Source organism: Larus michahellis, chromosome 3 (assembly GCF_964199755.1).
Source record: "Larus michahellis chromosome 3, bLarMic1.1, whole genome shotgun sequence".
Classification (NCBI taxonomy): domain Eukaryota; kingdom Metazoa; phylum Chordata; class Aves; order Charadriiformes; family Laridae; genus Larus; species Larus michahellis.
The window spans coordinates 21,599,762-21,615,904 of NC_133898.1; the positions used below are offsets into that span (position 1 = coordinate 21,599,762).

General features: G+C 44.1%; 1 long non-coding RNA gene across 1 annotated transcript; it reads left to right on the forward strand.

Annotated features, from left to right (window-relative positions):
• Nucleotides 1-1,979: 1,979 nt before the first annotated feature.
• On the forward strand, nucleotides 1,980-11,494 carry LOC141740399 (uncharacterized). Its single transcript, XR_012586019.1, has 3 exons — nucleotides 1,980-2,120; nucleotides 8,032-8,124; nucleotides 9,488-11,494. It is a non-coding gene; the product is annotated as an uncharacterized LOC141740399 (long non-coding RNA).
• The last annotated feature ends 4,649 nt before the right edge of the window (nucleotides 11,495-16,143 follow it).

Below are 16,143 nucleotides of genomic sequence, written 5' to 3' on the forward strand. Positions count from 1 at the left end.
GAGAGATGAAGAAAATGTTAGATTATGAAATATGTGCTTAAGAAATGTTGAACTGCTCTGCTTCAACCTTTCTTAAGCTCTTACAAATATATATACTAGAGTAATCTACAGTCATAGCCCAGAGCACTGCCTTGTCCCTGTACATTGTGGTAGTATTCTGAGCCATTATTGTAGAATACTTTTTAAAAAAATAATAAAGTTCAGTTTCAGTTCTTTTGACTTATCCGACTGTGTGTAGTTGGCCTTTTTTTTTCCCCCGTTCCTCACTTCTTTCACCAGCTCCCGCCTGAAGGCTGAGATGGCAGCAGAACACCTGCTCTGTAGCATTTTCAGCTTTATATTCACTATCCAGCTACAAATGCAGAGAGTGGTTTTGGCTAAGCAGAGCACGTGAAATGGGTGCAGCAGTGGCGCAGCTTCTGGAGATGCTACACAGCTTCTGTAGAGGCTTTTCTCTCCTCTGCATGCTGCAGCAAAGCGTTGTGCTAAAAGCCTGTATGAACGGGTTCACTTTTGGGGTGTTACAGGCTTTTCCTTCTTTGTCAGAAAAATTCTTGGCTCTTTCATATACTTACTGAAAGCCAAGCAGATTTTCTTGTCTTATTTTTGGTATTGCGCAAATGAAACATATGTTAAACTGGCAGTGTTTGAAGGAAGAACTTGCCGTATGTTAACGACAGAGATTGCCATCATGTGGACTTTCCAAACCAAAGGAAAAAATGTGACTGAGTTCTGATTTTATGTACAAAGTAAACCAATAATATCTCTATCCCCCAAATAGAGGATCGCTACAAGTTGCTCTGTTATTTTTTCATGATTGTTTGATTATTTATTTGTATTATGGTAGGATCTAGTGGCCCCACTCATGAGTCAGGCTAGTGGAATGATACATGTGCTGCGACCATTCAAGAAAGTGTTTATTAGCAGCCTGTCAGCAACTGTATGTGGCAGCAAGAAGCAAATGGAGACAAAAAACTGTGTCATGGGGAGGCAACTATTACAATAATCTCAGTTATTCTATGGTATTGTTGATGAGAACATGGCGATTGATATTGAATGATAAGACATATTCCACATTATCCTTCATCCTTGCTTACGTAAGATTTGCATTCTTTTTGGCTGAAATTGTCTCAATTGCAATCGTATCTTCAGGTTTATCCCAGAGCCGTATCTATCAGGTATTAGTACTTTCTTTGCTACCCCTTTCTTTTTAGGTCCCATGCTTTCCAGAGGTGTTTGCACTACCAACTGAAGTTCAGGATTGTCACCCCAGCAAACAAGACAAGAGTACTGTAATACCGACCTTGAATTGAAGCACGTCTCAAGCCTACAGTCAGTTAAGTGATTTTTGTTTCATAATGTATTGAATTTACTTTAGATGCCCTATAAAATATTATGAAATCTGTCTTTTCTTGTCTTCTAACAGCTTGTGAAATGTCATTTCTTATTAAATCTCTGAACTGCCATATATTAATTTCTGTTATGAAAGTTTCTGATTAGTATTTGGAGCGCTACAGTTTTACAGATTTACACTGTTGTATTGCAGTCATTTTGTTAAGGAAACCAGACAGGGTAACTTAACAAATGTAAATTTATGGCTTATTAGACCATTTTTATTTTAAAAAGTGCAGAACTGCAAATACACTAGAAAACACTGATGTATTACTATTGCTTGATAGTCCTTTGATAGCACAGTATTAAATATAACTTGGAAAGGTAAAAGAGGTTTTTCACCATTTTTTGCTTATGATACACAAGACTTCCTCAAAGGGTGTTTCGGGGGGGATTATTTGTGTGGTTGAGTTCGGGGTTCAGAGTTTTGCATGCCTGAATATTTGTGGGGAAAGAACTGACTGGTTTTGCCGCTGTTTTTTTTCCACATGGGGTCTGAATTCTCCTGAGAGGTCTGCCTGCCCTCGGATCCACACCCGTGCCACAACCCACAAGCTGATGCCTTGGGTGATGGCTGCTCCCCAGTGTCCCCCAGCCTGCCCAGCTCCCCAGACACCCTGCCAGCCTGGAGAACTCCGCAGCTCACTGGCCTAAGGCCTCAGGTCATCCTTGAGACCTCCCTGAACCTTGGGAAGATGCTCTTAGGGCCCCGAGAGACTAGAGAGCTGGTAAGATCATGACAGTATGTTTGCCGTGCAAATGAAACCAGATGGGAGGATGCGCATGTCTTATGCAGATCATAAGCTGTTTTTGCTTGAGCTAACTGGATGTGAATTAAAACAAGCCCAGGAAAACCCTTGTTGGTGAGGGGAGAAGCAGAAGATGGACAAGCCATGTGCCTTCGGCAGAGGGAGGAACAGGCACGTACTGAGAACTCCAGGAAAGACAAACAAGAACTGGCTTCACCCTGCCAATATTTCTAAAAATTAAGGAGGAGGAGGACAAATGAGCGATGTGTCAGCCTTCAACGCTGATTTATGAATGTGGGCTTGACCTGCAGAGTGCTGGGGACAGGGTGGGGATCCAGGGTCTCGCAGCAGCTCTGCAGGGAGGGAATCACAACCTGAGCTTGAGTCAACACGACCTGGCTGTTTTGAAAATGTTGAATGTCAATACGAGGATGTTTACACAGAACTATAACTCACAAACGGCATGAAGCAATCCTTCAGCTCCACTCAGCACTAGTATGGCCTCAGCTAGAGCACTGTGTCAAATGTTAGGCAAATTTTTTCCTCTTCAAGGGAAATGTGAAGTAGCTGGAGGGAAGTCAAGCAGAGAGAATTAAGAATTACTAGAAGTTTGGTAGACCCTGTCCTCAGAGGTCACGTTAGAGACTGTGTAGTGTTCAGTGTGAACAACAGAAGACCAAAGGGGACACAGAAACTTGGTTTTCTGGAAGAAGTATATTTTGCAAAAAAGGGAATTATCCATATAAGTAGGACAAGAATAATAGGCTTAATTGCAGCTTGAGAGAATTAGGTTAGATATTAGGAAAAACCTTATAGCCACAGGGTTGGCTACAAGCAAGAAGAGATGGTCTGAGTGAGCTGTCAAAAACCTCTGTTATGAGAGATTTTTAAAGACTGTTTTAAATAAATATGTGCCAGGAAAGCACTGGGGTAGAATGCACTACGTGAGCTTTGGGGCCCCTTCTCACTGTTTCTGTGTGATTCTCAGCTTGTGAGAACTAAACTTGGCTGATACACAGTTTTCCCCATATAGAATAATTCCAAACTGATGGTACTGGGCAAACTGGTCAGCAGTCATCAAAATTGCAGCCAGAAATATTCTCTATTCCACCAACAGAAGCTTTTCGTGTAGCATGGGCTGAACTCCAGTAAAATCCTGTGAATTAAACCCTGTTGCATTAAAGTGACATTGATTTCAGAATTTTGTTCTGTGACAAATCCAAATTTGGGATTTTCTGGTCTTCGTGTCTATCTTAGGCAGTTAAATGAATGCAGACCTTCTAATACTCCCTGCGCATTAGCTGAAGTAAATCCTCTCTCGGCAATTATCTGAAGACACCTATTGAGTTCAAGGGAAAACCGGAGCTCAGGCACTGGAGTGCAGAGGCCATTGTCATGTTTATGCAAAACTTGCTTCCTATGCCACAAAAGCTGTTTATTCCTCTCCGCGCCATGCTGCAGATGGTAGCAGAGCTTACCACATCAGCTGTCAGAGGAAGAGTGGCACAGATGAGAGAAACACATCTCAAGCTCCTGTTCTTGGTCTCCCATGGACCGTCAGGGAGGACTCCAGGGCAAGAAGAACAAGAAAGCAAGTAAACATCTGCCCTAAAAGCCAGGAGCATCTCCCATTGTCCCTTCGACACAGTTCGCAAAGGAATTGCACTATGGCAGAGGGGAGGTGGGCCCTGCTTTGCCTATCGCTCTCCCAGGCCAGGGTGTGCAGCCAGAATAGACAGACAAATCCTTCTTCCCCAGAATAATGTATATAATTTCCTTCATACATTATAGATTTCTCTTGCTACTACCATTATACAATAGCTTCCAGCCCTACCTTTCCAGGACAGTAAGATATGTTATTTAATAGTAACAGAAAAGTTGTTAGCTTGAGATTAAATTATTTGCTGTCCAGGTGTCAAAGCAGACTTTTAATTAGTCACATAGACCCCATACAGAGACTGGACAGCTATGGCTAATTGGGATTCTTGAGGCAGCTTTCCTCAGCAAGGCAAAGAGACTGCCCTGCAGGGCAGGGGGAGCTGCTATGTGTGGACATTTTGTATACCCAGGAAAACTGGATTCATCTGATAAAATACATTACATGAAAAACTGGAGAAGGAAGAAAAGCTACTTAAATTAAAGTCTGGGGGTACATGGGTAAGTTCCTTATGTTCTCCAGTAAGAACAGGGGGAGCTGTTTTCTTAATACAACTGGTTCAAAAGAAAGTCAAGACCCAGGAAGGAAGACAAGCTTCCTGGTTTGGGGGTCCAGCGGCTGTTTTCCATCACCTCAGCATTTCAGTGGTCAGACTGGTTCTGCTTGCAGCAAGAGCCTTGGTTTTGATCCACTTTTTCCATTTTACTGTGTTTGCCCTCTGTCTCCCTGCTGTTTATCCTTCTACTGTCTTTCTCCTTCCTTTTTTTTTTTTTTTTGTAACTAACAACTGTTGTTTCAGTTTCATCCTGCCGCCTTTCTCATGCTGGGAAGCGAAACAAGTTGCTTAATTGCAGTGCAATACCCAGCAGGACATGTCCTCTCCCTCATAGGAGGTTGCTCTTATTTGCCTTCCTCATTTACAGTCTCAGCAGAGAGGACAAGAAGGGACACGGAGCTCCTCACTCCGCTGACAAATGGTCCATGAAAATGGCTGGAGAGGGACGCTGAGGGGAGCCCACATTACTACATGCATGATGTATCTATCTGACTCTGTCCCAAGCCTGTACGCTCATGATCTTTCATTGGCCCAGGTGCACGTGAGTGCTCCTGTATAAGCACAGTAGCCAAGATTTTTAAGAATTAGCTAATATTTTAGGGGGTTTCAAGGTAAGACATTTTGAAGAGCCCCTCCTTTCTGAAACTGGTCATCTCACAGCTTCAGAAAACGGGCACTGATACGGTCCAGCTGGGGAGCACAGGGTGCACAGCGGGTCACTTCATCTGTCCGCTTCCTGATGCTCCAGTATGAATTTCCTGCCTCCAGCATAACTGCTCGAACTAAACAGTTGCCAGTTGCTAAGCTGTCAGGTTCACATCTTTTTCTTTTTTTTTTTTTAACCTAATTAGGCTAGATTTATTTTTAACGCTTCTTATTACCATCCGCTTCTGACTTCCATCCATCTACTGCTGAGTACATGCTGCTCTTGCCAAAGCAAGTGTCTTTCAGCAGCTCTCTCAGCCCCCTGGAACTGTACCACCCTGCGGGGGATCATACTTACCACTGTTGTCCCTTCTATTAATTCCATGGCAGCACATGCTGTTCATCTGCCTCGTTCAGTGCTCTCGTGTTAATAACTGTGCAACTGGTTGTTATTTCTTTCATAACCATTACCATAGCTGCCTGTTGTTGATAATTCAGGGTTAATTACTTACTAAAATGTTTAGCAGAACAATCTAGTTTCGCTTAGCCTGTTCATTGATGAAGACTATAAGTGTCTGCAGTCTATCACTGATATGTTCCTGAAGTTTGGTATAATTGGCTTTTACTGAAGCGCTGCAGCAAAAATGAGGGTTAGTCCAAGTGGAAAAACCAGCTGCCTGCTTGTACACCCACTGCCTGGTTTTTCATTGGGTTTTGGGCAACCACTTGGGAGGGGAAGTGGCACAGTGACTTACCGAGTTCGCTTATGTATCCATTCACATTGCAGCAGCGTGCAGCACAGATACAGCTACAGAAGTACTGAAGCCTGGCATTAAAAAGGGCATTGTAGCAGCTGCAAAGAGTCCGGCATTTCAGTTAGTCTTACGGTGCTGGTCTGGTCTGTCAGAAATACATCTCACTGGAGACAGACATATCTCTGACAAGACTTAGATTATGATGTTCTCTCTATTTTGTGGAAAAAGCGGGGGAAGAATTGCCAAGAAGAGGCATCATTAAAGGTAGTTTAATGCCAGTTTTCTCTGGTCTGGCAGTCTCCTGTTCCCTGAAGTTTTGAATCCAGAAGCTGTTGCAGATGGGAGGCTCTGGATATATGCACTGCTCTTGGCTTCCAGTGAAATGGATGGGAACTGGGACCGCTGAGCCCCTTTCAGGAACGAGCTCTTTCTGACCATGCAGTTGTGAGTCCCCATCTCCTAATTCCCAGAAGCAGAAGAAAGGCCATGTGCTCCCCTCCAAGGGAAGGTGGGGTTTAGCATTACACTCCTTTAGAGCAAAACTGAACTCTGAAAACTCCACCCAGCTCTCTGATTTTACACTATTTGCAGTGAATTGAGGCTGACTGGATGCATTGTGGTACTGTGCAATCATTTAAGCCTTCACAACATAGGGCCATGCAACAGCTCATCCATAGCCTTTGGCTGCTTTAGGCACTGACAAGCAAGTGAAAGCAAGACCTTTCCCCTCTTAGACACTTTTTAAATCCAGCACAGTGCTGTTTTCATCTTTGGATGCTGAAGTATCCTAAATATGCCTAACTATCTTCATACTAAATTATGAGCGAGAAAGTGATTAATTTTTCCCTGACCTTCAGTTTCTTCATTGAGCCTGTGTCACCAAACCATATTTTATATCACTAGGAGACAGCAGATGTAAATCAAGTATCTGCCTGCTCTAGAATATCTAACAAGGGAGGAAATTACTGCCATCCATTAACACAGATTTTCTTGAGAGGTTTTTCTGCCTTCCAAATTCAGTTTTAAAATGTGATTTCATCCCTACAGGTCTGCCTATCGGTTTCCAGCACAAGGGGCATTGCCTTGGTTTGTTTGCAGCACTGGCAAGAATAACAACCTGCTACTTTGTATCATCTTCTAAATGCCTTTTTTTTCCACTACATTATTTAAAAACTATAAATAATTTATTAAAAAAAAAACCAACAACCCAAACACCCAAGATAAATTTAGATTTTGGTTTTCTTCAGAAGGAAAGGTATTGGGTATCCTTTCTCAAGAAATTAAATGATAATTTAACTAGCCCAAAAGAAGACTGAATCCCATGCACTTTACTTCTGTGGTCCAAGACAGTAAGCACACAGTTAAGTAGAATGCGGACTTTCCTCCCAAATAAGTGGCAAGAAATGATAGTGGGACGTGGGTCTCTGAGAGCATCCAGGTTTGCAGCAGACAACATCCGCACACCCTGTAGACATATCTGTGGGGGACATGAGAACCGGGAGGCTGATGCCTTTGCATGCAGTGGGGAGAGAGCAGCGCTGTGCCCCCGTGCCATCTTCTGCCACCCACATTGCTGCTCCTGCTCGCTCAGGGACGCTGGGCACTGCAGCCCCTGCTGAATCCGGTATAGTTACAGTCCATGGCAGAATGGGCCTCCCCCTGCAGCAGTGCTTTATCATTTCTTTTCCTTGGTTTGCCCTCTTAGATTTTTTGCATCAGCAGCATACAACACTATCAGATCATTTTATCAGCATGTTCTTCAAATCCAGCTGTATTAGGTAGAGTTGTTTTCAACTCACATCGGCTCCAAAGGGAGTGCCATTGAAAACTAAACAAATTAAAAAGCCTTAAACAAAAAAATCAAGCTTAGGAGTAGCCTGGTTGTTGTGTTGTCCCTGTGGATTCATATTTCTGTTCAGATTAGTCATGCACTTGAAGAATAGGACGTTCACAACAGGGCAGCCAAACCTCATGTTTAGAATTAGGACTCTGGAAGGAAAAAAACAGTATGTAAACTAGAAAAATATTAGCCCATGATTGCACTGAAATCTCAAAGCTTAATGCAAGATGGGTTCGTAAGTGCTTTTGCGGAAACAAACAGCCTCTGCCATGCAATTACGTATTTAAGCTCTGTGGAAAAGATTTGTTTACTGAGTGAGAAGGGCATACCCCCCCAGGCTGCTGGGCAGAGAGTCCTGTGTAATCATCACAGGCTGCAACACAAGTACAATCGTTGGAAGACCTTTGACATTCGATTAATATTTTTCTCTTTTACAGAGTGAAAAGAGTTTGGACCTTAAAAGGAAAATGAGCCAAGGCTTTAATTAGTGGGGCCACAGAGAAAGAAATGAAGAACGACTGTGGACAGCTGTAAGTATATACTGAAAGCTTACAGGGAAACTGATGCCAAGCAGATTACGATAGATTTTAAATACCAAATGTAGATGGACTCACATGTGCAGATACCAAGCACAACTGTTTCTATACAATTCTAAGAAGGTAGGAAATGCAAAAAAAAAACCAAAAGCACACATTTGTGGTAACTGGGAGATGCTCTACTTGAGCAGTGGCTTTACTCCATGGCACAGTCATAGAGAATTGATTCTGCTCTCACAAATACCAGCTGTTCACTGCTGAAGGCTGTTTCTGGATTTGCACCATATACACTAGTGCAAAAAAGACACAAGTTTATGCTATTACTAGGTCTTGACCCACACAGCTCCATCAATGCAAATACTGGCACACCAGCCAGGAAAACCTGTAACAAAGGTGACTAGATATGAAATTCTCTCAAATGTCAAAAGTAAATGAAAAATATCAGTGACCTGTGGGGTTACTGAAAACAGCAAGCACGCTATTTTCAGGCAAACATGATTTGTGAGGTGACGGTTGCTTCACAGGCAGTGAGTCACAGCAGCTTACCCTCTGCAGCATCTCTCTTTTCCTTAGGCAGCACTTTCCATGGCAGGAACAGGTGTAGATAAGCGCACTAGTGTTTTAGGGCTTGTGCTGATAGCACAAAATGAGCAGAAGCTGCCGTCAAGTCAAAACAGGTAGGAAAAATACAGGAAGAGGCCATACAAAAGTGAAAACCATTTTATGTTGGAAAGGTTAGACTCTCAGGCATGGATGAAGCCAGAAGTGATGTGACACCTGCTGAGCCACCTCCCGCTTTCTCCAGTTACTCCTGGCTGGCTGCTCTCAGCGTAAAAGCAGGAGGGCAAGCGGTACTGGTTGGAGCGTGGCTAAACTGGGCACTGAGTGAGGTGCAGCACAACTGCCATATTTTTCTATCCTGGCAGGTGAAACCACAGTGGCCAAGTGGCAGGTCACCTCTCCAGAGGAGGCTGCAGTGGCAGGGCGCCGTCGGGAAGCACGGCCTCTGGCACAGCTCCATGGCTGGCAGGTCCCGCTCCGGTGCCTCTCCCGCCTGGATGTAGTGCCAGAGGGGCTACCAGCCAGCCTGGGAGCTTGCCTGGCCACCCAGCAGTCCTCCCTCTTGAATCTTGGTAGAAGATTACTTCCTCCTGATTCTTGGGAAAAACGTGATCTAGTATCAAGACTTCAGATTATTACTCTGATGCCTGCAGGTATCTTTCCATGTGAAACAAATGTAAAGGACTTCTTCTCTAGGATATTATGTTCTTTGCTAATAAACCACTTTGGAGATCCTTAAAAGAATAACGTTCCTGGGAGTGCAAGAAGTAATGTGCTGTTTTTATGCTCTCTTCAGCCTTTGTGTTTCTGCATGGCACGACATGACACGTTGCAATTCACCTGTCATTTTCGCATTTGGAGAAGCGGTCAGAATGGAGCAATCCAGCCATTCCAGCTGAATATGCTGTTGTTAACAGGCAGGTGTCTCGAGAGCAAGAGGAGTCACGAAGCTGTCGTGGAGGTGCTGACTTTTAAATCCCAATTGAATGCAGAATCTTGGCATATTGTCAGCATGCACAATTTTCAATTTCACGGGACATTTCTTTTGGTGTTACCGATGGATTTTTTACCTTCATCTTCCCTTTTTGTTAACGCTGCGGGTATTACTTCTTGGGGCTCCCTCTCACCTGTCTTACGTGATACTGTGCGCGCTGTGTTATTCCAGGGGGGCGTGGGGGGTTCTGTGGGCAGAGACCTGAGCTTGCACGTGTGCGTGTGTATGTACACTCCCATAAAAATGCCAGACAATTCAATAACATGAAAGCTGCCACAAGCCCATTTACTACAGTCCCAACGTTTGAAAGGTATTTAGGTTAGTGTAAAACCAGTTTTCAGCTCTGCTCAGCTTTTCTTTGTGGAACACGGGGAACAGCTGCCTGGCCAGCGGGCACCGCCTGAACAAAAGTCTCCTTCTAGTCTGAGCGGCCGCAGGGGAAAGCTGCTGCTGCGTCCGGCTGGCCTGGCAGCAGGGCCTGAAACAGGGATTTGCCCTGTACAGCTGCAGAGGTCAGACAATCCCAGGCTATATTTCACATATATATGTATTTTAAGTGTGGGAGTACGTTTTTCTACTGCAGACCTTGGAGAGAAGCAGAGCAGGCTGAGTCAGTTCCTCAGACACTACCCTTTTGCATATTTTCTATCTTATTTTTAAGAATCCAAAGCAGGGTAAGCACAGCTCTGAGTTGGTTTGCCAAGATCTGACCACGCTAATTTCAGCAGACGAAACTTTGCTTTCAATATGTGTTAAAATGAAAATATACGCATTTTCAAGCTAAAATGTAATATGTTGAATTATTCTTATGCTGAGAACTAACAAAGCACTTTCATCAATTGATCAAACTTTGCTCAGTTAGACTTTACTGATCTTGCTTTTCTCTTTTTTGCTTAAATTAACACAGTCATATTTGTAATTGAACCCAGCGGTAGCCAAGGCTATAAAGGAATATAAATGCAAAAACTTGCCTCTCCAAAGTCTTCAGTGTCACCAAGAATGAAGCTCACAGAAGCACATTCAGATCAAATCCGATGCTACCTAAACCAGGAAAAAATTCAGTTGCAGAGGCTCATCTTGTATTTTTCTATACACATAAATGGAGAATAATTATCTTTGTACAAGTAGAAATTTACCTTTTATTATTCTGTCCATTCTGTGGACAAACTGTTGAGTTCACTGCTTTGATAAAAGCTTTCTAAAACGCTTTAGTATTTCTCCAAACACTCAACACAAACCACACTGGCTTTTTTCTTTTTTTTTTTTAAAGCTGGAGGTTTATTAAGATCACAGATTTTCCTATGTTTGTTGTGAAATCCAGGTGGGAAAAAATCAAATAATTCTTGGTATTTAATATGATAATTCTAACTGAGACTCATAAGGTAAAGGAACTAAATGTTATTACCTATGCAAGATATGAAAATGCATGTCTCCAGAAATAATGACCTTATTACAGAGTTGATCTTGCATGGGTAGAAGCCTGCTTTAGAAGAAGCCTGTGGGAAATGATCATGTGTTTCACCTGCCTATTGTACATTATAGGTGAGCCCAGAGGTACAATAAGATACACATTTGCTAAGTGTCTTACATGTAAGAAATCAGTAATTTAATACATTAATCACCAGAGTGCAATTATAGACCTTAATTTAGAAGGCATTAGTAATTCGCCATAGATAACCTTCAGTGGATATTAGAGTTTCATAGTATGAGTTCATTACAACTGTCAAACGTCGTTTGCACAACCAACACACACAAGGGCCTGTTCTTTGGCTGGAAGCACATTTTTTTCAGTATTAAATCCGCTCCATTAAATACAAGAGAGAGCACCTGTTTGCGTCTTTTTTCAATAAAGGTTATATCCTAGTTGCATTTTAAGGGGACTTACAAAGATTGCACATTATTAATTATTAGCATGTTTAAAACAGAGTGGGATACACTGGAAATACTACAGGCACATCAGTAGAAGACATCATAGCTGGTGATAAACCATGGCAATAAACAGCCTATTAACCTGTTGCAGTCTTTATCAAAATATGAGACAAATGACTATTTGTTACAAAATCTGTTAAAGCATTTACTGACCTTTTATAAATGAACCTTCGTATGTGGTGTTTTCTTGAAATTAGTAATATGTTTGAAATTCGGTCTCTCGGTGCTTAATTTCAAGCAGCTGCATACATCTAGGACACAGTAAAATTCTGTAATTTTTGTTGTTTTCATGTGTACAGTAGAGAGGACATCTTTCCTTTTTCCCTCTTTCCTAATCCCTTATGGTGCCTGCTATGTGTCTAACTCGCTATGCGTATGTGACCTGCATACAGAGGACAACGGAGGAGCAAGAAACACGTCTCTGCTTAACACAGACACCTTGGCAGAAAGACTTTTTGTTTTAGTTTGCATCATTTCTTGCAAGTGACAGAACAACATGAGATGGTTGTGTAGGTGTGCCTTTTGTCATCAAAATACAACATGCTCATCTGCATCATTTGGAATTACATTACTTCCTCTGTGCAGGAAGGCACTGAAAGATGTCAGCACAGTGCTACAGAAAATACGGCTGCATTAACAGACAACTTAGCTATTTCTTTTCTCTCTGAGTTACACAAACGCAATAGCTGAATATATTGGCATCTTTTAGAGTCCTGTGATTTACGCATTTTGAACTTGGAGGTTTTTAATACCTGAATCAAAAAGATTTAATCCAGAAGTAAGTCTGCAATTATAATAATAGTGTGTGAGCATTGTTCAGTGATAAAGTCAATGCACCAAATTAAAAAAAGTTCCAGGTTGGATTTTCAACCGTAACTTGGCAAAAGCTTTTGCAAAAACCACTTCTGTCTTTGTCACCACTTGTTAGCAGCAGTTGACTGTACAACAAGCAGCAGCGAATACCTTGCTTCCATGCTCAAATGTACATATTAAACAAAAAGATGCTCAATGACTACAGCCATGAAAGGATAGCGTCGCTGCTTACCTGCTGCTTCAGCCACTTCTGAAGTTTTTATTCACAGGCAACCAGAGAGGTGCATTAATACCATTAAAACACATATATATGCAATCACTTATAAGCACTTAATACAGGAGTGACATAAATTTCAGTGATTAAAGGTATATAACCCAGATTAGCATGAAGATGGGCACTTTGGGGACATCTCTGGCTCAATTGATTCCATACAAAGCAGAAGCTTAAGCAGGAAAGAGTGAGACTTTCCTATCAAGATATCCTCAAGGTCTGGTGGGATGTCAGCAGACATCAGAGTCATAAGCACAGTTCAGATCCTACTAGGAAGAGAAAGGCTCCGGAAGGAGCTATCTGACCATTGAGTGGAGGGATAGGAGAAGGGTCTACAACTTGCTGGGAGTTGTGAGGAAGGGCTACCTTAGGCATTTAATTCCAAAAAAAGTGGTTGAAGGTTGTGCAACCCCAAGTGGGCTCCCGAGTGGAGCCTGATTTTATTTGAGAGGTGAATCTGAAGACACGACCCTCAGTTCTGCATTTCCAACTGTCCAGATTAGGTCATGCTTTGGTTAACATGATGTATATTGTAGATCCAGTGCTTCAGGCACCTATGTCTCCCATGCAATGTTACTAAATCCCCTGCTTGCTACTGTGGCCATATGGCCAGGCAGCAGCGTGCTCAACAGTTAGCTCAGAAGTGGCCACTTTTTCAAACAGCATCAATTTCCAGAAATGGTATTTAAATGCAAAATGAAAATTTAGATCACTATAATTTTTTAAAATAAAAATTACCCTGTCCTCTCTTCTGCCTCTCTTCTTTTCCATTCCAGGATTCCTCTTTAAGAATTACAGTTAACAGGCAAATAAATCACTTCAGCTACAGATCTATCATTCAGTCTTAACTTCTTTAGCAAGCCTAAGTATCCTACTTAGTAGAAGGCAATGTAGAAAATGGAATATAATGACGATTAGAAGTAGGATAAGAACATGAGCAGCCACCTACAGTTAGCTTGGGTGAGATTAAGTGCACATCAGTGGGTCAGCCATACCGCAGGTAAGAGACAGAGATGAGCCGGCTCTTCCCACCTGCAAAAGAGCAGAAGAAATAACTGAATCTGCCAGCAAACATGAATTTTTACATTGCCGAGACTGAGGTGAGTTAGCATGATCATCTTCTACAGATTAAAACACTTACATTGAGCAAAGCCCCTAAAAGCCAGCTCCCCTTGGCCTGACTTCCCCTTGCCTGACACCCTCCGCATCATCGAGGGGCTGCTCTAAGGGGCGGATTCCCACCCTGTTGGGGACCTTCATAGAATCATAGAATGGTTGGGGTTGGAAGGGACCTTAAAGATCACCTCGTTCCCACCCCCCTGCCCTGGGCAGGGACACCTCCCACCAGACCAGGTTGCTCAAAGCCCCATCCAGCCTGGCCTGGAACACCTCCAGGGATGGGGCAGCCACAGCTTCTCTGGGCAGCCTGGGCCAGTGCCTCACCACCCTCACAGTAAAGAATTTCTTCCTAATATCGAACCTAAATTTCCCCCTTTTCAGTTTAAAACCGTTACCCCTCATCCTATCGCTCCACTCCCTGATCAAGAGTCCCTCCCCATGTCTTCTGTAGGCCCCCTTTAGGTACTGAAAGGCCGCTATAAGGTGTCCCTGGAGCCTTTTCTTCTCCAGGCTGAACAACCCCAACTCCCTCAGCCTGTCCTCACAGCAGAGGACATCCAGCCCTCTGATCATTTTCGTGGCCTCCTCTGGACCTGCTCCAACAGGTCCATGTCCTTCCGCTGGGGACTCCCAAGCCGGACACAGCACTTCAAGGGGGAGCACACCTCCCCCGCGACCGTTGGGCCGGGGCCGCCGCCCTCCGCGTTGCCGTTAACGGCCGCTCCGCCCTGGGGGGGCGGGGTGTCCTCCGCGGAGGTGAGCGCGCGCGCGGCGGGGCGGCGTGAGGCGTGCAGCGTGAGGCGGTGCAGGGCCGCGGGGAGGAACTCCGCTGCGGCCTGTGCCTGAGGGGCGCCGGCGGGATAGCGGGCTGGGCTGGGCTGGGCTGCGGGCGGGGGTCGGAGCGGCAGCAAGTGTGAGGCCTCTCCTTCTCTTTCCGCCCTCCGGCTTCCCTCCTTCAGCCGCTAAGGAAGAAGATGTGTTATCCACCCTTAGGAGAACTTTTTTGGCACCGGGGTTGCGCTTGGTGTTTTTCAAAGCTGCATTGTTATTCGGCATTCCTTTGCCCTGCAGGGCAGACAGGAGTTGTGACGCTCATTTTAAGGGAAAAAAAAAAAAAAAAAAGAGATACGTAGCGTACAAAGTTCCTGAAAGGAAGGAAGGCACCTGAGGTAGGGCTCCATGGGGCACCACCTCACCTGCACCTGACCGTGGAAGGGTCCGGCTTGTGGGGTGCCAGCAGAGCTCCCCGCCCCTCGCTTCAGCATCCGAGCGCGAAGCACGTTGTTTCTGCAGGTACCCAGCAACGCCTCAGTGCGACGGGGATGGTTAGTCAGCACCTAATCTGGCTGCATCGCACAGGCCTTCTGGTGTAGGCGTGCTTCTAGCTCGGACCCAGCCAAAAACTGCTTTTTTTAAAAAAAAAAAATGAAGCGGTGAATTGTTACTGTACACCTTTAGTTCAGTGGCTTGTAGCTCCTCAGGAGCGTTCACCCAGGTCGTGGGAGAAGTCATTCAACTGCCTGAAGGCAAATGAGACATGTGTCTTCCTCCTAATTAGCAACAGGCTGGTTTTGGCACTCTTCAGCTTCCTCTGAAGCTGTGTTGTTGTGCAAGAACTTCTAGAAGTTGATTGAGATAGTAAGAGGCAGGAACTAGAGGGAGGAGGCAAGAAGGGCCTCGAAGCTGCTCTCTAAGGATCGTTTCTGGGTTGAACATGTGCATAGTCAGAATGTGGAAACTGCCCAGACCAGACCTTCTTCCCTCCCCTCCCTTGGTCCCCATGCAGAGCGCCCCCCAACCCCTCATTCGGCTGAAACATCTTTGATTTAGTGAATCTCGAACGTTATTCATTCGGAAGAACTGTAACAGCAGAGGAGGGGAGTGCCTCCACTGCAAAAGAACCAATGTTTCCACAGTTCATGGGTATTTGTGAGATGAAAGGGTTTGGTATTGCATTGTGCAGAAAACAGATTTGAGTGTAGCTGTTTTACATGATAAATGTACAATGTGCTAAATGTAGACATTGCTAGCTTTCTCTGCAGAAAGAGCTGGGTAGGGACAGAATTTAAAATACACCCTACATGGGGATTTCAGTTTTGGCAGTCCCTAGGTGTCAGACTGCAGGTCTTATCTATGGATTCAGAAATCAGGTGCGTACCTTTCTACATGCACTGCAAGGAGTGTATAATTCATTCTCCTGCTTCCGCTCTAAATGCCTTTCATGCAGGTTAGCCTGTGTGACAGCTAGTCTTCTTGGTTGGGACAATCTTGTACATGGATAATCAGTAGGTAAGACCTGGGATATATATGCAGGTGAGCCCTAGGA